The sequence below is a fragment of the Triticum urartu genome, chromosome 5A, assembly GCF_056163025.1.
Source record: "Triticum urartu cultivar PI428250 chromosome 5A, HENAU_Tu73, whole genome shotgun sequence".
Classification (NCBI taxonomy): domain Eukaryota; kingdom Viridiplantae; phylum Streptophyta; class Magnoliopsida; order Poales; family Poaceae; genus Triticum; species Triticum urartu.
The window spans coordinates 582,254,965-582,281,297 of NC_141877.1; positions in this window are offsets into that span (position 1 = coordinate 582,254,965).

The following is a 26,333-nucleotide window of genomic DNA, read 5'->3' on the forward strand; positions in this document are numbered from 1 at the left end:
AAGATGTGTTTGTCCGCTTTGGGTTCGAGCTTCTCCGGCTGAAGCCTTAAGCATCGTAGCCCCAAACATTAAGAAACGACAACTTTGGTTTCTTGCCAAAGCAATGTTCACACGACGTCGTCTCAACGGACTTAGATGGTGTCCTATCTAAAGTGAATGCAGCTGTCTCTAACGCATATCTTCAAAATGAAAACAGTAGATCGGTAAGAGACATCATAGATCGCACCATATCTCATAGGGTTCAATTACGACATTCGGACACACCATTACCCTGTGGTGTTCCAGGTGGCTTCAACTGTGAAACAATTCCACAATGTCTTAAGTGATTGCCAAACTCATAACTCAGAAATTCTCATCGATCAGATCTTAGGGATTTGATCTTCTTGTTATGATAATTCTTAACTTCACTCTGAAATCGCTTGAACTTTTCAAACGTTTCAGACTTGTGCTTCATTAAGTAAATATACCTATATCTACTCAAATCGTCAGTGAAGATGAGAAAATAGCGATATCCACTGCACGCTTCAATTCTCATTGGATCACACGCATCAGCATGTATGATTTCCAACAAGTCACTTGCCCGTTTCATTGTACCTGAAAACAAGGTCTTAGTCATCCTGCCCATGAGGCATGGCTCACATGTGTCAAGTGATTCAAAATCAAGTGACTCCAAACATCCTTCGACACGGAGTTTCTTCATGCATCTTACGCCAATATGACCTAAGCGGCAGTGCCACAAGAAAGTGGTACTATCTACATCTTTTTGCGTGAACATGTGTATTACCACGACCGAGATTCATTGAACCATTCACATAGGGTGCATGACCATGAAAGGTATTATTCATGTAAACAGAATAACCATTATTCTCTAACTTAAATGAATAACTGTATCGCAATGAACATGATCTAGTCATATTCATGCTCAACGTAGACACCTGATAACATTTATCTAGGTTCAATACTAATCCCGAAGGCAGATGGAGCGTGCGATGGTGATCTTATCAACTTTGGAAACACTTCCAACAGACATCGTCACCTCGCCCTTAGCCAGTCTCCGTTTAGTCCGTAGCTTTTGCTTCAAGTCATCAATAATAGCAACTGAACCAGTATCCAATACCCAGGTGCTACCAGGAGTACTAGTGAGGTACACATTAATAACACGTATATACTTTGTTGAAGTTGCCAGCCTTCTTATCTACCATGCATTTGGGGTAATTCCGCTACCAGTGACCGTTCCCCTTACAATAGAAGCACTTAGTCTCGGGTTTGGGTTCAACCTTGGGTTCCTTCACTGGAGCGGAAACTGGTTTGCCATCCATGAAGTTTCCCTTCTAGCCCTTGCCCTTCTTGAAATCAGTGGTCTTGTTAAACCATCAACACTTGATGCTTCTTCTTGATTTCTACCTTTTGCGGTCTTAAGCACCGCGAACAGCTCCGGGATCAACTCCATCCCTTGCATGTCATAGTTCATCACGAAGATCTAGTAGCTTAGTGATAGTGTGTGACGCCCGGATCATTAAGCTACAGTAATCCCCCGTTAATGGTGCCATGTCATCACATTACTGTTGCTAATCCTCGTTTGATCCAACTCTTAGTTCAAACTCAAATTCAAATTAAAGCTTAAAATTCAAATTTCCCGACCATGCAAAATAAAATGTTCAAAGTGTGGGAAATATTACATAACTAATTATGGTGGTGATCCAACACTTTTGTAAAGTATTTAAATGCTCTTTTGTGAATATAACAGTGACTAAAAATAATTGTTAAATGTCTTTCCTAAGTTAAAATGTTAAACTATTTTTATTATGTGTGAAACTTTTTGTGGCTGTGGGTTATTTTGTAAATCGATTTATAGAGCCAGTCATATGTTTTAGTAAAGCTGTTTTTGCCTACTAAAATAATATAAACAGAGTGTAATAAAAAGAAATAAAACCAAAACGAAACAAATAAATAAATAAAAAGAACCGGCCTACCCCCGGGCTTTGGCCCACTAAACCATCAGGCCGGCCCACCCTCACCGAACACTCCTCTTTCTCCTATTCACGCGACCAGGTCGCTACAGGGGCTTGTTCGCCGCCGCACCCTCTCGCCGACAGCGCCGGGAGGGGATAAGGGCGCCACGCCCCGACCCCTCGATCCCATCTCCCTACTCACCCACTCCACGATCCTCCCCCTCCTGCTCCACCTCCCTCTCCAGATGCGCCATCGACGAGCGTTGTTGTCGCCACCACCGTCGACCACCGCGTCGTCCGTCGTCGTCGTCCCTCTCCTAGGCGTCCAGGGACCCCATCGTCCATGAATTCGTCGACTACGCCGAGCCGACGAGCCGGGGAGCAGCCACCAAGCCGCCTGCTTCTTCTTCTTCTTCCCCGACGGTCACCATGAACTTGCCGTCGACCTTCCTCACCTCCGGCCACAGCTACAGCTACTAATCTTTCACCGGCCTCCGTGAGCCGCCCGGTGAGCTCAGTCCCCTCCCCCTGGCCTCGGCCATCTCCACGGCACCCCACCCACGCTCACTCCGTCCAGTCAACGCCCTGACTCTGCTCGCGCCCGCACCCCTGACTCTGCTCGCCCTGCCGTGGCCTCACGCACACTCACCTATGCGTCGCCGCGCCCCTACTGTTCCATGCCGTGCGAGCTCCGGCCGAGCTCGCGGACAGCCTGACCGCCGGCACGCGCGTATCCGTCCCACTGCTGCTGCACATGCTACTGCTGCTTGCTGCCTCACTACGGCCCGCGCATGTTCGCCGCTCGCCTCCTGGTGCCCCCTGGTCGCGCACTCGCGCCTGTGCCGCCGCCAATCGCTGCCGCACTTGCCCGTGCCCGGTTCCCCCCCCCCCCCCCGCACTGACCTGCCGTGGCCTTGCCTCCGCCGGCCGCGCCCGCATGCATGCTTCAGCGCTGCTGCTTGCCACTCCAGTGCATGCGTGCCTAGCCATGCATCGTTGGCTTGCTACTGCCCAGCATGGCCGACCTATTTAGATTAGAGCTAGATTAGTTTAGGGATCAATTAGTGGCTAGCTTAGCCTATGTACAAATGACATACGGGTCCCATGTAATTAACAGTCTAAATAAATCCCTAAATACAACCACTGCCGCTGCTTACTGTATGTGTAGCTACTGTAGCTACTAGCTAGCTTTTGTATTTCTACAATGAGTAACCCCCTAGACAGCCCCTAAACTGCGGTTAAACAGTTGTTAACATGAGTGAAAATAATATGAGTAGAATGCATACATGACAAACTCCATTTTATCCAGTGAACCAAATCCTTGTGATGTATGGATTAATTCCTACCAAAAATCACAAAGTTCAATGTTCTGTTAATAGAAGAACTGAAAACAGCTTTATTTTCATAGCTACTTTAGTGATGTTGATGATCAAGCAAATGAACTCCAATATAGATGTAATTGGCACTAACATGTAGATCACAGAAAATGCTCAAAATTGATATAAGGCCCAAAATTATAGGAGGTACAGATCCATAGTTGTAGCATCCAGAAAACAGCTAAGTGATGTTCAAAAACTGAACAATTCTCAGACTTAGCCAATTTTCAGGAATTCCATAATATTGTTTAAACTTTGAAAAATCATAGAAAATAATCCGTAGCTCGGATGAAAATACTTTGTACATGAAAGTTGCTTAGAACAACGAGATGAATCCGAATACGCGGTCCGTTTGTCATCCACACGTCCCTAGCATAGCGAACACGTAACTTTTCCCCTCCGGTTCATCTGTCCAAAAACGCAAAACTCCGGGGATACTTTCCCGGATGTTTTCCCCCTTCACCGGTATCACCTACTACTGTGTTAGGTCACCCCTAGTACCGTGTTTGCCATATCTTGCTTTGTGATGCTTCGATTGCTCTGTTATTTATTGTGTTCCCCTCCATTACTTCTTTCCGGTAGACTCCGAGACCGCTGCCGATGTCCGTGTGTTCGACTACATCGAAGATGGCCCCTCTCTCTTGCCAGAGCAACCAGGCAAGCCCCCCCCCTTTGATCACCAGATATCGCCTACTCTTCTCTATACTGCTTGCATTAGAGTAGTGTAGCATGTTACTGCTTTCGTTAATCCTATTCTGATGCATAGCCTGTCCTTGCTACTACTGTTGTTACCATTACCTGCTATCCTACTGCTTAGTATAGGATGCTAGTGTTCCATCAGTGGCCCTACACTCTTGTCCGTCTGCCATGCTATACTACTGGGCCGTGATCACTTCGGGAGGTGATCACGGGCATATACAATATACTTTACACAGTTACATTACCTGTGATACTGTTCGGAGATGGGGGCTGAAGGGGCAGGTGGCTCCATCCCGGTAGAGGTGGGCCTGGGTTCCCGACGGCCCCCGACTGTTACTTTGTGGCGGAGCGACAGGGCAGGTTGAGACCACCTAGGAGAGAGGTGGGCCTGGCCCTGGTCGGCGTTCGCAGATACTTAACACGTTTAACGAGATCTTGGTATTTGATCTGAGTCTGGCTACTGGCCTATACGCACTAACCATCTACGCGGGGACAGTTATGGGCACTCGACATCGTGGTATCAGCCGAAGCCTTCGTGACGTCAGCAATGGAGCGGCGCGCGCTGGATTGGACTGGAACGCCTACTAGGCTAGGTCTGCTTCCAGCCGCCCACGCAACATGCAGGTGTGCTAAGGGCGATGGGCCCAGTCCCCTGGGCGCTTAGGTTTAGACCGGCATGCTGACATCTCTGTTGGTCTAGGTGGGGCTGCGACGTGTTGATCTTCCGAGGCCGGGCATGACCCAGAAAAGTGTGTCCGGCCAAATGGGATCGAGCGTGTTGGGTTATGTGGTGCACCCCTGCAGGGAAGTTAATCTATTCGAATAGCCGTGATCTTCGGTAACAGGACGACTTGGAGTTGTACCTTGACCTTATGACAACTAGAACCGGATACTTAATAAAACACACCCTTCCAAGTGCCAGATACAACCGGTGATCGCTCTCTCATAGGGTGACGAGGGGAGGATCATCGGTTAGGATTATGCTACGTGATGATACTTGGAGGACTTCAGTCTACTCTCTTCTACATGTTGCAAGACGGAGGCTGCCAGAAGCGTAGTCTTCGAAAGGATTAGTTATCCCCCTCTTATTCTGGCATTCTGCAGTTCAGTCCACATATGATACCCTTATTCCATTTGATACCCATGCATATGTAGTGTAGCTCCTTGCTTGCGAGTACTTTGGATGAGTACTCACGGTTGCTTTCTCCCTCTTTTCCCCCTATCCCTTCTACCTGGTTGTCGCAACCAGATGTTGGAGCCCAGGAGCCAGACGCCACCTTCGACGACGACTCCTACTACACTGGAGGTGCCTACTACTACGTGCTGCCCGCTGACGACGACCAGGAGTAGTTTAGGAGGATTCCAGGCAGGAGGCCTTCGCCTCTTTCGATCTGTATCCCAGTTTGTGCTAGCCTTCTTAAGGCAAACTTGTTTAACTTATGTCTGTACTCAGATTTTGTTGCTTCCGCTGACTCGTCTATGATCGAGCTCTTGTATTCGAGCCCTCGAGGCCCCTGGCTTGTAATATGATGCTTGTATGACTTATTTTATTTGTAGAGTTGTGTTGTGATATCTTCCCGTGAGTCCTTGATCTTGATCGTACACATTTGCGTGCATGATTAGTGTACGGTCAAATCGGGGGCGTCACATAGTGGCTAGAGAACTCTATCAATCACTATCTTATCTGGAAGTTTAACTCCACTTGATTTAAGTGATTGTAGCACCCAGACATTCTGAGCACATGCTCACTAGCTGAGCTATTCTCCTCCATCTTGTTGGAAAAAGAACTTGTTAGAGGTCTCATACCTCTCAACACGGGCATGAGCCTGAAATCCCAATTTCAGCTCTTGGAACATCTCATATGTCTTATGGCGTTCAAAACGTCATTCGAATCCCGATTCTAAGCCGTAAAGTATGGTGCACTAAACTATCAAGTAGTCATCAGGATGTGTCTGTTAGGTGTTCACGACATCCACAGACAACGTTGTAGGGGTTTGCACATCGAGCGGTGCATCAAAGACATAAGCCTTCTGTGTAGCAGTGAGGACACTCCTCGGACTACGGACCCAGTCCGCATCATTGCTTGCAATATCTTTCAACTTAGTCTTTCTCTAGGAACGTATTGAAACAGGGAGCTACAACATGAGCTATTTATCTACAACATATTTGCAAAGACAATTTAGACTATGTTCATGATAATTAAGTTCATCTAATCAAATTATTTAATGAACTCCCACTCAGATAGACATCCCTCTAGTCATCTAAGTGATACATGATCCGAGTCAACTAGGCTGTGTCCGATCATCACGTGAGACGGACTAGTCATCATCGGTGAACATCTTCATGTTGATTGTAGCTTCTATACGACTCATGTTCGACCTTTCGGTCTTCCTTGTTCCGAGGCCATGTCTATACATGCTAGGCTCGTCAAGTAAACCTAAGTGTATTGCGTGTGTAAATCTATCACACCGTATCATCACGTGGTGCTTCGAAATAACGAACCTTCGCAATGATGCACAGTTAGGGGGAACACTTTCTTGAAATTATTGCGAGCGATCATCTTATTTAAGCTACCGTCGTTCTAAGCAAATAAGATGTAAAACATGATAAACATCACATGCAATCAAATAGTGACATGATATGGCCAATATCATTTTGCTCGTTTTGATCTCCATCTTTGGGGCGCCATGATCATCATCGTCACCGGCATGACACCATGATCTCCATCATCGTGTCTTCATGAAATCGTCTCGTCAACTATTACTTCTACTATTATGGCTAATGGTTTAGCAATAAAGTAAAGTATACATGACGTTTAAGTTGACACGTAGGTCATAAATAAATTAAGACAACTCCTATGGCTCCTGCCGGTTGTCATACTCATCGACATGCAAGTCGTGATTCCTATTACAAGAACATGATCAATCTCATACATCACATATATCATTCATCACATCCTTTTGGCCATATCACATCACAAGGCATATGCTGCAAAAACAAGTTAGACATCCTCTAATTGTTGTTGCAAATTTTTACGTGGCTGCTATAGGTTTCTAGCAAGAACATTTCTTACCTACGCCAAAACCACAACGTGATATGCCAATTTCTATTTACCCTTCATAAGGACCCTTTTCATCGAATCCGATCCGACTAAAGTGGGAGAGACAGACACCCGCTAGCCACCTTATGCAACTAGTGCATGTCAGTCGGTGGAACCAGTCTCACGTAAGCGTACGTGTAAGGTCGGTCCGGGCCGCTTCATCCCACGATGCCGACGAATCAAAATAAGACTAGTAACGGCAAGTAATTTGACAAAATCAACGCCCACAACTTGTGTTCTACTCGTGCATAGAAACTACGCATAGACCTAGCTCATGATGCCACTGTTGGGGATCATAGCAGAAATTTTAAATTTTCTACGCATCACCAAGATCAATCTATGGAGTAATCTAGCAACGAGGGGAAGGGGAGTGCATCTACATACCCTTGTAGATCGCTAAGCGGAAGCGTTGCAAGAACGCGGATGAAGGAGTCGTACTCACAGCGATTCAGATCGCGGTTGATTCCGATCTAAGCACCGAACAACGGCGCCTCCGCGTTCAACACACGTGCAGCCCGGTGACGTTTCCCACGCCTTGATCCAGCAAGGGGAAAAAGAGAGGTTGGGGAAGACTCCATCCAGCAGCAGCACGACGGCGTGGTGGTGAAGGAGGAACGTGGAACTCCAGCAGGGCTTCGCCAAGCACTACGAGAGACGAGGAGGGACAGAGGTAGGGCTGCGCCAAGAGGGAGATGATCTCGTCTTGCAGCCTCCAATACCTCAAGTATATATAGGGGAAGGGGAGGGGCTGCGCTCCCATCTAGGGTTCCCTCCCTAGGGGTGGCGGCAGCCCCAAAACCCATCTAGGGTGGCGGCCAAGGGGGGAGAGAGGGGGGCGCACCTAGGGTGGGCATTAAGGCCTATCTGGACCTAGGGTTTGCCCCCTCCCACTCTCCCTTGCGCCTTGGGCCTTGGTGGGGGGGGGGCGCACCAGCCCACCTGGGACTGGTCCCCTCCCACACATGGCCCACGCAGCCTTCTAGGGCTGGTGGCCCCACCTGGTGGATCCCCGGGACCCTCCCGGTGGTCCCGGTACGTTGCCGATAGCACCCGAAACCTTTCCGGTGACCAAAACGGGACTTCCCATATATAAATCTTTACCTCCGGACCATTCCGGAACTCCTCGTGACGTCTGGGATCTCATCCGAGACTCCGAACAACATTCGGTAACCGCGTACATACTTTCCCTATAACCCTAGCGTCATCGAACCTTAAGTGTGTAGATCCTACGGGCTCGGGAGTCATGCAGACATGGCCGAGACAACTCTCCGGTCAATAACCAACAGCGGGATCTGGATACCCATGTTGGTTCCCACATGCTCCACGATGATCTCATCGGATGAACCACGATGTCAAGGATTCAATCAATCCCGTATACAATTCCCTTTGTCTATCGGTACGATACTTGCCCGAGATTCGATCGTCGGTATCCCGATACCTTGTTCAATCTCGTTACCGGCAAGTCTCTTTACTCGTTCCGTAACACATCATCCCGTGATCAACTCCTTGGTCACATTGTGCACATTATGATGATGTCCTACCGAGTGGGCCCAGAGATACCTCTCCGTTACACGGAGTGACAAATCCCAGTCTCGATTCGTGCCAACCCAACAGACACTTTCGGAGATACCCGTAGTGCACCTTTATAGCCACCCAGTTACGTTGTGACGTTTGGCACACCCAAAGCACTCCTACGGTATCCGGGAGTTGCACAATCTCATGGTCTAAGGAAATGATACTTGACATTAGAAAAGCTTTAGCATATGAACTACACGATCTTGTGCTAGGCTTAGAATTGGGTCTTGTCCGTCACATCATTCTCCTAATGATTTGATCCCGTTATCAATGACATCCCATGTCCATGGTCAGGAAACCGTAACCATCTATTGATCAACGAGCTAGTCGACTAGAGGCTTACTAGGGACATGGTGTTGTCTATGTATCCACACATGTATCTGAGTTTCCTATCAATACAATTCTAGCATGGATAATAAACGATTATCATGAACAATGAAATATAATATAATAATAACTAATTTATTATTGCCTCTAGGGCATATTTCCAACAGACGACACCAGCAATGGTGGATCTAGCCTTGACTTAGTCGGGCTAATTCGTTGTGCTACCGATCTCAATCGTCGTCTGCGGTGCACTGCTCCTGGACTTGATCTGCAACACGAGACTATCTGGGGCGCCGGCCCTAGGCTTGTTGGTGGTGGCCTTCTTCTTCGCCGGAGTTGGTCGGCCGGCTGGCTGTGTTCGCATGGTCATGGTGGCGGTGGTCGCAGTGACCGGCGGCTTGGCCGGTTGGCGGCGGCGGAACTTTGCCGGTGGCAGCGGTAATGTTCTGTCTGTATCCCGGGGCGGCGACCCTAGAGGGTGGCGGCCGGTGAAGCTAGGGCTTCCTGCGGCGGCATGGCGTGGTGCAGTCCCTGTCCAAGGCGGATCTGTGACGGCGATCTGCTATGGATTGGTTCGGATCAGAGACGGTGACGAACGCTCAGGATCCTTCTCGGCGGGGTGGGAGCCCTCCTCCTAGGCTCCAGTGGTGGCACACTCAGGCAGTGGCCGGTGCGCCAGGGATCCCACGGTGGTACTATTGCTGCGGGTGGTCGCCGGATCTAGGCGGCTGGATCTGGGGCTTTGAAGGCGGTCGAGATGGTGCACAGGTTGTTGGGTGGATGTCTTGGGACGGATCCGGGTGAAAACCTGGTCTTCGATCACTGGCCGAAGCCGATGATGACGATGCCCTTATCATCGTTTCCTTCATGAAGGCATCACCGAGGTGAAGATCCCAAGTCTACTCAATACCTCCGGGGGAAACCCTAGATCAGCTGATCAGATGTTGGCGGCAAATGTGTCATAACCCCCTTGGGGGCGGCATTCTTGGAGGTGCACTCAGCTTCGCGAGACCAGCGGACGGCTTCTTTGGTGGAGCGGTACTTCATCCATACATTGATGGCGACGGATCTTGATGGCGTGACGCAGTGCAGATTCGGAGTTCGATGTGGGAGGATGGACTCGCGCAGGAGGACGACGCTGTCCGGCGTCGTGGCGGCGTTGATGGCAGATAGACCTGTCACGGTAGATGCAACAGTACAACTCTGAAGATGGACTCGTGGCAGGTGGTTGCGGCAGCCTCATACCCGGCAGGCGTCCTGGTTGAGGAGTGCGCCGGACTGGTAGGAGCCGCATACCAGGAAGGCGTCCTGTTTGGGACCTCGGGTCTTAGATGTTTAGGTTTGGTTGCCATGTCTGTTTGGTATTAGACCCAGGCTATCAGCGCCCCTTCCTCAATTGGATAGGTGTAGCGACAGTTGTTGCTTAGTCGGTGGCTTTAGTCTTGCTGTTGTATGACTTTGTAAGGTCTTATGAGAATAATTAATAAAGTGGCTGCATGCATCGCCCAGATGCAAAGGCCGGGGGTCATCCTCCTTTTCTAAAAAAGCCAAAAAACAAAGAAGAAGAAGAAGAAGAAGAAGAAGAAGAAGATCCCGCTACGGTGATCAATTCCTTGTACCTGCAACATGAACCACCATTGAGACAACACCCGGAGTCCAAATTCTTCAAAAGCGATGCCTTCAAGAAGGAAACAATGCACAACCACCGTCGTCGTACGATCATAGATCTTAGGCTTTCACCCTGAAGAAAATCCACGCTCTAAACAGTTCCTTCAACAAGACCATTGTCAGACACAACCAATTAAGGCTAGATCTTGGTTTCACCTTGAAAGCTAAGATTCTGTACTCCTCCTGTGTTGTCGCCCCCACTTGCCGATGCCGCTGGTACCAGTCATGAAACACCAAGCAAATTCTCCATCGCTCGGAAGACTCGATCCGCCATTACTAGGCCTCAGACCTCAGCCACCGTGACCTTCTCCGCCACTGTCTTCACCATGAAAATTAAAATACCGACATGTCCCATAATTTCAACATACAACGAAGCTTCGTGTCACGCCCTTCTGAAGCCATACCGGCTTAAATAGGGACGTACACGACCGAATCCCATCCGATCTAGCAATCCATTGACGTCAAGAACCCAATGAAGATCTTTGATGGAGCCTTCCGGAACTCGTCGACAACCAGGTCAATGAGGGCCTGTATCTAGCAGAACACCGTCTTAACGCTAGAAGAACTCTAAGACCGCCTTCATTATTGAAGCAAAACTAGCAGGCCCCACACCGCCCGTCAGAACAACGGAGGAGAAGGAAAATGTGGTGCCGCCTGCACATACGCGCCACTCGTCCCTACCTCGCCGCTCCGGCTCGCGCTAGGCCAGACCCCACTGAAACTACAGTGGCTAGAGCGGAAGTACGATGTGACCAGCAGTCAAAGAGCAGGCCAATCAAGCCCAGATCCTGCCCATCTCCACCTAGCAATGTACAAATCCACCTGGCCGGGAGTCCAGCAGTGCATCTAGCAGTTGTTCACCACCACGAAAGAACGCCGTTGCCACCAACACGGCGAGGAAGTGCCATCCCTGGTCGCCGGAAAAAAACGGATTGGCGAGGAAGTGCCATCCCTGGTCGCCGGAAAAAAACGGCGAGGAAGTGTTTTGAATTTCGGCCGAAAAAAACGGATTTCGGCCGAATTTCGGCCATCTCGGTCTAGGGCGAAATCTATCTTCCGTCGAAATTGGTCAAATTTAAGAAATTTTGGTTAAATTTTAATCAAATTTCAGTCAAAATTGGTCAAATTTCGGCCGAAATTTTTAAAAACGACCGAAATTCGGCCATTTCAGCCCAGGGCGAGAAAAATCACAAACCGAAAATCAAAACGCTACTCGCCGCACGCGGACAGGCGCGACTGTGGCCGCCCCAGCTGCTACAGCCGCCGGCCGCCGGCCCAACAGTCCGCGGCCACCTTCGGCAGCTGGGCCCGCTGCCACCGCGGAGGTTTTTAATTTCAGAAACAAAATAATTTCGAAGCTCACTGAAATATGCGAAATTTCAGAAATTTTACATATTTCGGAAATTATTTCGGATTTTGAGAGTTCTAATTTCACTTAATTTTAATGAATTTTAACATAAATTAAATTTATTTTGAAATCAGTTTGAATCTGCATAGAAAATTCAGGGTTAAAAACTATTTCAGACCCCATTGAAATATGCGAAATTTCAGATATTTTCACTGAAATTTCGTTGAAATTTTTAACCACCGGCGGCAGCGGCAGCATGAGAGTGGCGGCGGAGGGTTCTTTTTCTAGGATTAAGTTTCGCTCCATAGTCGCCCTGGGGAGCGACCCGGGAGCGCATGTCGAGACATAGCTCGCTAATTCACGTATCTAATCCTTTTCATGTTGGGTCACGGAAAGAAGACCGAGCACATTTACACACGAAAACTTACATGTGGAGATACTCTAAACTCTCCACACATTCTTTCTTATGCAACCAACTCTTGAAGACATTTGTTTTTTTCCTGATAGTTACAGTAAATGCACATCAGTTTTCTCAAAAAATAAAATACCCAACCACATGAAAATAGTAGAAAGTGCCTTTTTTATTTATTGAGGGCTCTCCTCTCCCAAACATTTATTTCCATAGGATTGATGCACGCTGATACATAATAAATTCACCTTCCAGTTTCTTGTATAAAAGGGTTTGGCTTCCACTTTTCGAAACGAGGACATGAATTGCAATTTGTACACCAACATATATCATGAGCAAGATTGTTGTGTCTTTCCTTATGGCATGTGCATATATTTCAGCTAGTACAGTGCCACATGGACGTCCAAGCATGACAGGCTAGTGCAAAAGATGGACGACTAACCCTATTAAACAAGATGCAGTAGGAAGGACCATGTTGTTTTTTCTGCAGCCGGTTAGCTTTTTGTACATGTGAGGTTCACCATGTTCCTTGAGGCTCCACATCTTCTCGTTAATTCTGTCTTCGCCATCGAGCCTGTTGCTTGGATCTGGATGTTACTAGTAGCTTGGTTACATGGAGATGTAACTCTGACACACGGAACGCTTTGTGCATACAGCTTACTGGCAACCTACTGTTTCGGGTAGTCCCGTTGCCTATCATTCTTAACAAGCTTTACCATTTTTTGATCAACACACTTAAGCAATATTGTCGTAGCCTACAATTCCAATTCATGAGAAAGAGATAGCAACAAATACTCTACTTATAAGACCTGCCACATGGTTGAGAAAAGAGAGTGGTTTTTCAGAACCCGGGTGCCTAGACACCCTCTTATCTCTACCACCCGTTCAGACTCTCATGCATAGAGATATGTGCTATGCACTGTAGCATGGAATCGATTAGCAGGTCTAGTATCGACAAATTTCAAACTAAACTGGACCTAGTCTAGCCCTGTTCCTCCTGGCCTGATCCCGTTTAGCGAAATAAAGATGGATAGAAGTGGGAGGTGACATGTCGGCCAATAGAATCATGTGTCTTGACTGGTCTTGGTTGCCCTGTTCATCTGCCAGGAATCTTTCTTTAGAAGATAGCAGCCTGGTGTGACCTTGCACGACATGCGTGACTCGTGTACTTGGCTCACATGTTCATGGCTCAGTCTATAGTACTCCACATGCGCTAGGTTAATGTTACCTAATTCTCAGAACGCTCTTAGTAATCATGATTAGATTAGGCATGTACCCTGTACATGTATCATGCTACTCGAGGTACATATGTGTTCCCCATTCACACCTTGGTGGCAAACTCTGATGAGGGAAAAAGGTAAAAACCTGTTATAAGAATAGAGCTGGTGTGAAACTTTAGTGTGCCGCTTTGGTCTAGTCAGATTAAAGAACACGCATGCAGCGCATGCAATGAGTTGTCCTTTCACCGATATACACCGCATGCACAAAAAGTTACAGCAGCAGGACCTGACCTCTATGCCAGGGCTACCACAGCGCTGTCTGTCACATGCAGCCACACCTACCCTGTCTCGCGCAGCCTAGGACTGGCCCTGTTCTACTCAGAAAAACGAATGCTTAATTAACATGCAGACGCAAACGGCCTGTTGCTGTCTTGTCCTCAGCACGAATCTTCAAAACACTGGGACGCGCGGGATAATAGGGTGTCGGGGCACCCGGGTGCCATGGCACCTTTTCGTTGAGAAAAACATGGAGAATTTATGTGGTAGAGAAGAACACGAAGAGCTTATGTAAGAGGTTGAACTCTGCCCATGTTCCGAGAGTGGGAAAAAGCCAAGCATTCCATTTACTGTGGGAGATATTTCATTTACTGTGAGCATGTTTGGCTGAAAACTTGAATTCTGTGTCAAGCAGAAAAGTAATATACGGAAGTTCTAGAAATAATGTTCGGCAAGAAAGAATGCAGATGCACATAAGCTGTCCATATCACAATGCCATGCACAGTTCGAATGGAAAACTACAGGGTATGGACAAGTCTTTGAGAGTCTAGCTCCCTTTCTTTGACGGTGTCTTCGGTAGTCACTTGGCCAAAATATTATCTCAAATAAATATGTACTACACCGTCTTCTTTTCTATGTCATGAGAATTTGGGGAAAAAAAGGAATGTCATAACTCATCAAACAACTATCCAATCCACAAATCCATAGAAATAAGAGAAATTCCTTCTCCAATACCATCAAACTGATCACCCATTGAAGACTTACAGGCGATGGGTGTCAATCTATGGCCATTTTAACACAATGTTGACAAATAGCTATGGACGTATACTACAAGCACTATATAAATTAACTATGAACAAGGCAGCTCGTCGTGACGCAAAGTGAAAGGTCACCAGAAGTGAAACCCTTCTTCCTTACCTCTATCACCGAGTTAGGGTGTTTGTAGTGAGATCTCTATTGGCTGGCATGTCGTATCCATCACCATCCTCTAGTGTTCATTATTGATTCTGGTGTGGCTTGACATTCTTGGGTTTCCATCTGAGTTCCTGAGCCCACAAAGCAGTTAATTTCCTTTAACTGAGCAGCGACTCTGCTTACTTTTCCCTAGCTTATTCACATGTATCCATACCTGAACTACATTTGTCAGCCTCCTTTTGATACTGTGAAGCCAATTTTTTGGCCTCGAGCAATTTTCCATCGGCTTGTTGCTGAGCTTCTGTTGCTTCCTCCTCTCTCTGCTTTAGCTATTCTATCAGTAACTCTGTAAAATCTTCTCTGTTATAATCAATCAGCCATGGCAAGGTCATGTATAGAAAATCTGATGCATAATCATTGAACACACACACACACACACAAGCACAAAAAGATCTATACATCTCCCGGTAGTATTCACTGCTTACTGTTGACAAGTGTGATGACGAGGTTGCCATCGGGCTCTAAGTGCCCGTGATTCTCTTGAGCCGGAGCAACTCACTCCACTGGCTCAAGCAGATGTTCGCTTCTAGAGCGAACACATATTGATCGGTGGCACCAGTTGTGACATCGTAAGGAACATTTCATTGGACACGCCTGCAAAATACGAAGCACTGACATAGTTGTGACCTTTTTTTTTGGCCCAGCTGAAAAAAGGGATCGCCCCCACGTCGCTCCCAGGAGGGGCGACTCGGGCGGACCCCACGAGCGCGCCGCCGCCGCCTTCCTCCTCCGATCCTCCTCTCCTTGCCGCAGCCGAAGGACGCCTCTGGTCTAAGGCCGCGAGGCTGACAGTGATGGCGGGTCCTCATCCTCCTCGCGCGACCGATGGTGGCGGGGGGCCCATCCCTCTCGCGTTGCGGGATCTCCTGCTGGAGCTCCATGGCGGCCCTGGACGACATGGTTCTTACGGCAGAGATGGGCGCTGGGGCGGCGGCCCCGGATTTTCCAGCGACCACGACTGCCGTTGTGGCCGCGAGGGCGGCACGGCGTCTGGTTCGGGGGGCTCGGTGCGGCTCAACTACTCATCTCCGTGTGGTGCGGGTGATGGCGGTGGTGCCCGCTAAGATCTCTGGCCTGCTGTTGGGAGCCGGCAGGTGACGCGGTCCTTTGGTTCTTTTTGCTCTAAGGTGGTGCTCTTCCGGTTGCCGACCCTCATGGATCTGGCCATTAACGAGTTCCGGAATGCTACGCTGGAGATCTTCATTGGGTGCTTGACGCCTGTAGATTTCTGGATCGGATGGGATTCGGTGGTGTGCACCCCTATTTCAGCCTCAGTGGCTTCAGGAGGGTGTGACGCGAAGCTTTGTTGTCGGTTGACAGTATGGGCACGTCGGTATTTTGATTTCCATGGTGAAGACAATGACAGAGAACGTCATGGTGATTGAGGTCTGAGGTCTTGTAATAGCGGATTGAGTCTTCGCGGCGATGAGGACTTTGCTTGGTGATTCATGACTCGTGGCAGCGGCATCGGCAAGTGGGGGCGGCAGCACAGGCGGAGTACAGGGTCTTAACTTTCAGGGTGAACTCCAAAGGTCTAGCCTTAATTGGTTGTGCTTGGCAGTGACCTTGTTGGAGGCATTGTTTTGAGAGCGCAGATCTTCTCCAAGATAAAAACCTAAGATCTAGGATCGGACGATGACGGTGCTTCTGCACTGTTTCCTTCTTGGAGGCGTCGCTGTTGTAGAATTAAGACTTTGGGTGTTGTGTAGGCGGTGGTTCATGCTGTAGCTACGAGGAATTGGTCACAGTTGCAGGATCTCTTTTTTTCCTTCTTCTTCTTATTATTATTTTTTGCTATGTGCATCCGTAATCTCTTTACGATATTACGTTGTTGCAGAGGCTGGGTGTAATTGGTATCTTCGTGATATTAATATATTCCTTTTTTGAAAAAGTTTGGACCGTTATTTTTTTGCAATTTGAAGACCCAAAGCTAGAACATTTTGGTGTTGATGAGCTAAGTTCAATGTGTGGTTGTGAACTTTTGGTGTGTGTGTGTGAGGGGGGAGGGGGGAGTGTTATGCCACACATATAGCTTAGCTTCATTTTTTAGGTGTTTCTATTTGTTTTAGTAAGATTTGTGTCCTATTCAGAACAGCGAGATGACAACGGTGCTCTAAGGATGAAATAATGTTCTCTCAGCCTAGCCCCCATCCCGATGATGTTTTTACGGTTCTCGGAGGGCCCGCAGAGGGTTATCTCCGACAGATCTCGCAGGATTCTATCGGCGTTTTGTCCTTGGTGGATTCGCATGGATCCGACCTTCGTTCGTCTATATTCGTGTGTCTACAGATTGGATCCTTTCGATCTATTTTTTTCCTTCATTGGCGATGGTTGTTGTTTTGATGCACTGGTCCTGTGGGGACTTAGCACGACTGACGTCCCGACTTTCTACTACAACAAGGTTTGCCTGCTCCGGTGAGAAAGGGGCAATGACGACGTCGTACCTTTGGCTCGCTCGAGTACTTGTAGTCGTCGCAAGGTGATCTATGGACCTGGATGTAATGTTTTACCTATTGTTTATTTGTACTATCTTGACCGTTTTTTTAACATCATACTACCTTGACAGTTGATGAATAAATATAATATTTTTCTCACAAAATAAAAAGTAAACGAGCACCGGGTCACGTCATGTTGGTCGTGGAGTCCTTAACTTGTTGGCCACGGCAAGTCGACGTTGTATCACTATATAAACTAGAAAGGGTGTGTTTAGGGCACATCTAGATGTGCTCTAATTATTACACATCTAAGTGAGTGAATCAAGCATAAAGCGGAAAGAAAAAAGAAAATATCCACACGAATCTCGACGTAAGATCAATGACATAGGACTTAGATGTGCAATACTGATGACACATCTAGATGTGGTTTAGCAAAACTGAACTAAAAACAATGCTAGGTCACACCCTAGTTTCACTCTGTGTTTTTGGTATCGCAAAGTTTACCTATGAGAGTTCCGTCGAGAGCAAGGTCCGTTCGGATCTCGCTGATTCGATCGTTAAGAGCATCTACAATCGGCGTCTCAAACCCTCCTCAAATGTTTGGGCGGACTAACCGGTCATGATTTTTGACCCAGACGGACGTCTCAAACGGGCTTCAAATATCCGGGCTGACCGACACCCCTCATATCTAGCCCAAATATGGGGCGAATATGGGGCACCCAGGCATGCCCACCACATCGGACTAACGAAGGGGTCCCAGCCAGAAATGACCCGAAACCCGGCGGTCTAAAGCTTGTCTCCTCCGTCGGACCGGTGGCGTCACGTGGCGTAGCTCCTGCGGGCCGCGTAGTGCCTAGTGCGGCTATTTAAGTCGACCGGCGGCACCGAAACCCTACCATCCATCCACAGTTTCCTCCTCCAGTCAGCCACCACCGCCACTTTCCACTCCACCCGTCCGCCTAGTAGCCATGTCCCCACGCCGTCGGGTGAGGAGCGAGCCCTTTCTGACGCCGGAGCGCCAGCTCGAGCTCCTAGAGCAGATCCAGGCTAGGCGGGAAGCCCGGATCGCCGCGGGGCTACCTCCGGACGCATTGGATCCGGAGGAGGAGGAGGAGGTGAAGGAGGCCGAGGATGAGGAGGAGGAGGACGAGGAGGAGGAGGATGAGCTGGAGGATGATGATGTGGGGGACACTGGCGATGCGGATCTGCAGGCGGAGTAGCAGACCATCCTGGATTCCCTCCAGTCAGAGTCGACTACGAAGGCCAGACACCGTCGATGGAAGGAAGTGGAGGCGCTACAGGCCCTGAAGGAGGCGGACATGCTCGCCTACATGGATGAGGTTGAGCAGGAGCAGGATGAGCCAGAGCCCTCCTACCCTCCCGTCCAGCCGGCGCCTGGCACCGTCATCATGGACATCTCCCACGATGAAGAGTAGCTAGGGTAGTACGTAGGATTTTTTGCATGCTTTGTATGTATCTATGGGATGAAATATGAGAGAGGCAGATGCAAAGTGGCTAATCAGAGGCATGACCAATCATTGTCTACGGACGCGCCCGGTCGCATCCGCGGGCATTTGAGGAAGCATCTACAACCGGGCGCCTCAAACCCACCTCATATGCCCGGGCGGGCCGCCCGATCACTGATCAGTCACGTTTTTTCAATCCAGACGGACGCGTCAAACGGGCCTCAAATGCCCGGGCTGCCCAGCACCCCTCATATCCAGCCCAAATATGGGGCAGATATGGGGGCGCCCGTGCGCGCCTGGGCATGCCCACCACGTTGGACCCAGCCCATGTTGGCCCATCCGACCCCACATATATTCGTCCCCATCTGCTTGCCGGAGCAAATCCTAGCCACTTCACTCCACTCCCCTCTGCCACCCGAGCTCACCTGCGGTGGTTTCCAGCCTTCTCCGCCATGGCAGGTAGCGGATCGTACTCCGACAAGTCCAGATCCATCGACTGGGGTGTCATCCCGTGTGGGTTCGGGGAGGTAGTGGCAGTCCACATTACACTCCGCCACTCCTGGGAGGACAGCGTCCGGCCAACGGATGGATCCATCTGCCGCGACGCCATAGTGTCAGCTCACCGGGCGCTCGGGTCCTCTGGTGATGGATCCTCGCGGTCCCGGCAGCCGGAACACCTCTAGCTCCTTCCCCATCACTGGTCATGCAGAGTATTAGTCCACCGAGAACGGGCGGCCCGCCGTGGGAAGAAGAGGAGAAGAGCCGTTGAGGCCTATATTGAGGCGGAAATGGCGGCGGTGGTGGTGGGTGATGCGGCGACGCGGGCGGACGCAGAGGAGGAAGCCATCCACGCTCGCATCATGAAGAAACGGCAGCGGAAGGACACGCGCGCCCTCGCCCGAGAGCATAATTGGGCGGTCCATGCCATGGCCGGACTGCCACCGATGGAGGAGAAGGAGGACAGTGACGACAAGCACAGCTCCGGCCACGAGAAGATCCGGCTCGATCCGTACCGCGTCTTCGACAAGTACTTCCGTGAGAAGGACGGCAAGGGCGCCAGGAAGGGCAAGGGAAGCCGTGGATGAACTCCACACCATTGCCAAACATGCCAAGTTTTGGTAGTCCAATGATATGTTTAGTTAGTAGTGATGGAATAGCCGGATGATGTATGTGCATCGACGTAGTTGCATGAGTTTGTATGAATTTAAGATATGGTAATTGAGGTGTCCGAATGTGGATTACATTATTTCAGAGGTGCCCGGTCAGTGCCCGCGGATGCGTCCGAACGCTTTCACAGGCGTTTGAGGGGCTGGATTTGCCCAGTCCGGCTGTAGATGCTCTAACTCCAAACTCATGCATTAGAATACTTGTAAACTCACAAAAGCATGCACACGACACATGCATAGTCTGCTCGTCTGCAGGGATGGACATATGGATGGCTGCGTCCATGCTACTGATTATTACAAATCCCTATTTGGATCGGCTCCTGGCAATCTTTGCCAGATTGATGCAACATTATGGTCTCAGGAAGAGAAGATTACTCCTGATGACAATGATGACTTGACTCGACTTTTTTCTCTGGATGAGATCAAAAAGGTATTGTTCGACATGAAATCTAATTGTGCCCCTGGTCCAGACGATATCCCTGTTGAGTTATATCAACATTGCTGGGAGGTGGTAGCTCGGGACCTATTGTGCCTGTTTGAGTGGTTTCATGAAGGAAAGTTGGATGTGCAACGAATAAACTCTGGCATCATAACTCTGTTGCCTAAGTCAACAGATGCTAAAAGAATCCAGCAATATAGGCCCATTTGCTTGTTACACTGCCCTTACAAATTACTCACCAAAGCCATGGATATTAGGGCCAGCAAATATGCTCATAAGCTATTTAGTATTCAGCAGAATGCTTTCATTAAGGGGAGGCATATTGTTGATGGCATTCTATCTTTACATGAGGTTTTACATTATACTCATATCAAAAAGCAAGTGGAGGTGATTCTTAAACTTGATTTCAAGAAAGCTTATGACAAAGTCAATTGGGACTTTTTGCTCGATTGCCATGTGAAACGTGGGTTTAACTCTAAGCGGTGTGGGTGGGTCTCTCAAGTTCTTAAAAACGGCACGGTAAGTGTCAAGATCAATGATGAGGTAGGACCATACATCCAAAGTGCTAAGGGGGTGAGGCAGGGTGATCCTCACTCCCCTTTCTTATTTAATCTTGCAGCTGATTGCCTGACCAAAATGGTGCTTACGGCTCAAAAAAACGGTCTTATCAAAGGGTTAGCTGCTGATCTTATTGAGGATGGGGTTGGCTTCCTGCAATACGCTGATGACATCGTGCTTTGTTTTGAACATGATATTGACAAAGCCATTAATGTCAAACTTTTGCTCTATCTTTTTGAGCTTATGTCAGGACTAAAAATCAATTTTGAGAAGAGCGAGATCTTTAGTATTGGAGAAGACAATGATATTGATTTAGTCTATGCTGACATGTTTGGATGCCAAGTGGGCACCTTACCTATGAAATATCTTGGAGTTCCAGTTACATACTCCACTCTCAAGAATGCGGATTTAGACTTCCTTGATGGAAAAATGATCAAAAAGCTTGATGCCTGGGTCGCCTATGCGGCATCCTCCGGGGCCAGGCTCACTTTGTTGGGTTCCAATCTAGATGGGATTCCCTCTTTCCTCATGTCGATGTTCCTCTTCAATAAAACTTTTATTGAGAGGATGGATAAACATCATAGACGTTTCTTTTGGAGGAGGAAAAACAAGAAACATGGATACCATATGGTTAAATGGACGAGAGTATGTCGTTCTAAGAAGATTGGGGGGCTAGGTATCAAAGATCTTCATAAACAGAATATTGCCCTGCTCGTTAAATGGTGGTGGAAACTAGAAACGAGTGATGGGTTATGGCAGCGTATAGTAAGGGCTAGATACTTCAAAAATAAGACTCTAACTAATATTCGGAGTCCTTTCTCTGATTCTCCCTGCTGGAAGGCTATCATGAAAGTCAAAGAGTCGTATATGGCTGGTAGAACAATCATTATCGAAAGTGGAAACCTGACTATGGTCTGGCATGATCCTTGGGTGGAGAATATCGCGTTGAAAGATCGTCTCCCTGATCTGTTTAGTATTTGCCAAGACCAGGAGTGCACTGTTGCATCCTGGATAGCGAATAACTATGAACTTGGCTTCAGACGCAGATTGGTTGGAGTGTTGGGTGATCAGTGGGCTTGGATGGTCATGGAAGCCAAAAATCTATTGCTGAACGACTCTCCAGATAAAATTTCACGGGCTCTTAGTAGTAAAGGGACATTTACTACTAAATCTACCTATGAATGGTTGGAAAGAAACCTATCAGGCCCCAACTATAAATGGGTGTGGAAAGCACCTATTCCGCTGAAGATTAAAATTTTCTTATGGCAACTATTTCAGAATGCTATGCTTACACGGGATAATATGCGTATTAGAAAATGGCCTGGAAACCCTATGTGTTCCTTTTGTACAAATGTAGAAACAGCAAATCACTTGTTCTTTGCCTGCCCACTTGCGCGTTCAGTTTGGGGTGTGCTGGGTATGACGGTTGGGACCTCTTACTATCCTCGATCACTTTGGCAAAGTTTTGCTTGTCTCTATAAGTTTTTTCCAGGTGGGAAGCGTTTTTATATGATGATCATTGCTGCCATATGTTGGGGAATCTGGAATCTCCGCAATAAAGTTACGTTTGATAAATATGTTGCTCGTACCCCTCTGGAGACTGTTTTCAATGTCTGCTCGTTTATGTTATATTGGACAGGTTTGCTTAAGGAGGAAGAAAAGGTGAAGTTTCAAGATGGAGTGAAGAGGTTAGCCAACGCGGCTGCTGCACTGGCGGATAGGTCCTTCCCTCGTGGCAGACCTCTCTTGTGAGACAGAGATGGGATCCAGATTGGTTAGATGTGTTCATCGCTTGGGCCTTTCCTTTTGCGTTCTGTTTTCCACTGGGGTTTGATGCCCGCTGGAATGGTGCTTCCTGGTAGTGGTTCATCTAGTCGTAGAGGTTTGCTGGCAGTTTCATCCCGGGAACCTTTTATTTTGTTAGGCAGTGGCTTGTAAGTGTCATCAGGTTTTCGCCCCATGGTGGATGGTCCGTTCCAGGGTCATCCTGCGATGGGTTTCCTGATGATGCGCCAACTTGCTCCCCCCTTTGAGTCTCATTTTGCCTGCGGTTAGTCTTATCTTTAGGTCTAGCTATCTTTAGCAAGTGGATGCTCGATACAAACTTGAGACCTGACTGATTTATTTCCGTTGGTTGCAAAATTAATGGAAAGGGATTGTGAGCCCGGTTGGGAAAATATGGATGGCTGCGTGCATCACTTGATGCAGAGACCAAGCTCATTCCTTATTTTCAATAAAAAGGATGGACATGCCTTTCGAAAACAAGGATGGACATGTGAATACGGAGGATGACAGGCTTTTGCTTCTTTTTTAAAGAATGAATAGGTTCTAGGGGCCATATTACAAGTTTGTCGAAGTCACCACTTCAGAGTTTGAACCATTAATTGTCTAGTATCACACTCCCCAAAACACACACACACTTGCTCTTGTACTGATGCCTCCTAATTCTAAGTTAAAATTAAACAACTTTTTTGGGTGTCTTCCTTGAATACCTATGAATGTAATTCGGCCATGGCTCGTGAGCATTGTCCCGTCATATCCTTGGGAACTCTTCGTTGCATTCTCTTGTCATGCATATACATGCTTGGGTATCGAGTATTTCATGAGTGTAGAATAAAATCATGACATTATAACTTAAGTGCTCTATGCACGTTTGAATATGCTAGCGCAGGCATTTGTGTTCCATATGAGTACAACCCAATTAAGTCTATAAATTCTGGAATTTATGACACTTTATGAAATTAGCCGTTGAGATTTGGCTGGCGTCTTCTTATCATAATATTAGTGTTCCTAAATATATAGATAACAACAAAAGTAAACAAGTATAATACAAATGAGCAGCAGCTAATTTAATGACGGGCACTTCTATGGGCATGGCGTGCCGCCGAGCTTTTCGGTGCTAGTGCTTACTGGTCCATGGCTAGTATCAGAAAGATAGCGACGTACAGGAAAGCTACGATCTAGCCTATTACAGATTTACAGTAATGGCGATTTTTTTTCCAGAGAACAGGAGCTGCAACATGCTGGATGATGAGGAATCGCAGGACATGGCGTACACCACCGCGTTCAGCAGTTGTTTGCATCTGTAGCACTAGCAGGGATTGGTGGACGGAACCTGTTGGTGATTAGAAGTTGATGGCACAGGCCGTCCGCCTAAGATGTTGTCTTCCATTCCAGGAAAGGCGGAGAAGCTCTTTCTTACTTTAAGAACGAAGATGAAATGATCAGGCACCACTTGAGTGTTGAAGATGTAACTGAAAAGCTTGACTGCTTGAGCCAGCGACAATCTCATCTCAGTTGATTTGCAAGCTCCTGAAGTGAATATTGTTGCACCAGCAACAATTCTAACGCTGCTCGACCCCCTGAGTCTTTGCCCGAGTCTTGTGCATACACTGTCACTGGTGCTCCCGTTGCCTATCATTCCTATCACTGCACAATTTTCCAGTCAACACACTCGACCAGTATTATTATTTAGTGTACAACTACAGTTCTTGAGAAAGAGGTTGCACCAAAAAACCTACTTATATAGGAAGCATGGTATGGTAGAGAAGAACATGAAGAGCAGTATAAAGTTGTTTCATTTATCGTGGGCGTGTTTGGTTGAAAACTTCAATCCTCAAGATTCGATATATGGATTTGATTTACATAGACTGACAAGCAACATGATATTTCGAAAGCACAAGCACATAAGACTACACTCAACAAGTTGGTAGAAATAAGAGTGATTCCTTCTTCATTACCATCATCATTCATAAACAACAAACGGGTAATTGATCACCCCCTTCAAGACCTATAGGTGATGATGGCCATTTTAACATAATGCTGATAAACAACTATGGACGTACATTACAAAACCAGAAGGCGTCATAGGTTGAACTTGAGAATTGAAGAACAAATATTCCAATGCTCATATAGATAGGCATCAGCTTTTCATAAACATGTCTACCTTGTTCAGTGACCAGTGTAAAGCCACAACTTAAGCCCTTGTTCTAACTTCTGAATAACTGAAACATCTTGGTCTCGCCCCCAAATTTCAAGCATACTTAAAATTCATAATCAATCAGTCATGGCAAGGTTAGGCATCGAAAATCCGATGCATAATCATTGAACAAACTTAGCAAGGTAATCTATGCATGCTTTTTACGACATCCAAGTCACAGGTAAAGGTTAGAACGCTCCCCAGAAAAAGAACTACATAACTCCCGACACTTTTCGCCGATGCCTTCCCATGAGTGTGACGACGAGGTTGCCACTTGATCAAGCAGATGTGCGCTTCTAGGGAGAAAATGTGTTGGCCGGTGGCATCAGTTGTGGCACCATCATAGAGTGGCCTCATCATTCACCAGGAGCATGTTGCTGGCCACACCTGAAAAATACGAGGCGTTGCCATAGTTTGGACCATATTTTCTTGCGAAAGCTAAGATTGGAGTCCCAAAAGCTAGCACATTTTGGGTGTTAACTTACAAAGTTATTCTCTCGTGTCAAGTACATGAATCATGGATGTTTGTTTACTACAGAAAAAACTTACACCACAGTGAGATTGGTGACGAGCTAAGTTCAATGTGTGGTTCTGAACTTCAGGGGAGGGGATGTTTACAATTTTTGCACATGGCTTTTGGCTTCATCTAAGATATACATGAGAATGACCAAGTGGCCTGCTTGGTAAGCAACCAAAAAAAATTGCAATCAAAGATATACATGAGAATGATACAGGGACCTCAGTGAACGAACTGAAATGCTGCCACTATGCTCAATTCCTTCTTAACTTTGTGGACCCACACGCCTGACCAAAGAGGGGAACAGAATAACAAGCATGCCATTCCATCGCACTGGTCAGATTGTTTGGTCCATCTAGCATATGGAGAGTTGATATGCAAACTCCTGAATAAATATCGTGAGTTCTAAGTGTTGGGGAACGTAGCAGAAATTTAAAATTTTCCTACGTGTCACCAAGATCTATCTATGGAGAGACCAGCAACGAGAGGAAGGAGAGTGCATCTACATACCCTTGTAGATTGCTAAGCGGAAGCATTCAAGTGAACGGGGTTGATGGAGTCGTACTCGTCGTGATCCAAATCACCGGAGATCCTAGTGCCGAACGGACGGCACCTCCGCGTTCAACACACGTACAGCCCAGTGACGCCTCCCATGCCTTGATCCAGCAAGGAGAGAGGGAGAGGTTGAGGAAGACTCCATCCAGCAGCAGCACAACGGCGTGGTGGTGATGGAGGAGCGTGGCAATCCTGCAGGACTTCGCCAAGCACCGCAGAAGAGGAGGAAGAGAGAGGCAGGGCTGCACCAACGGGGAGATTGAATCGCGTGTTATGGGCAGCCCTAGGCCTCA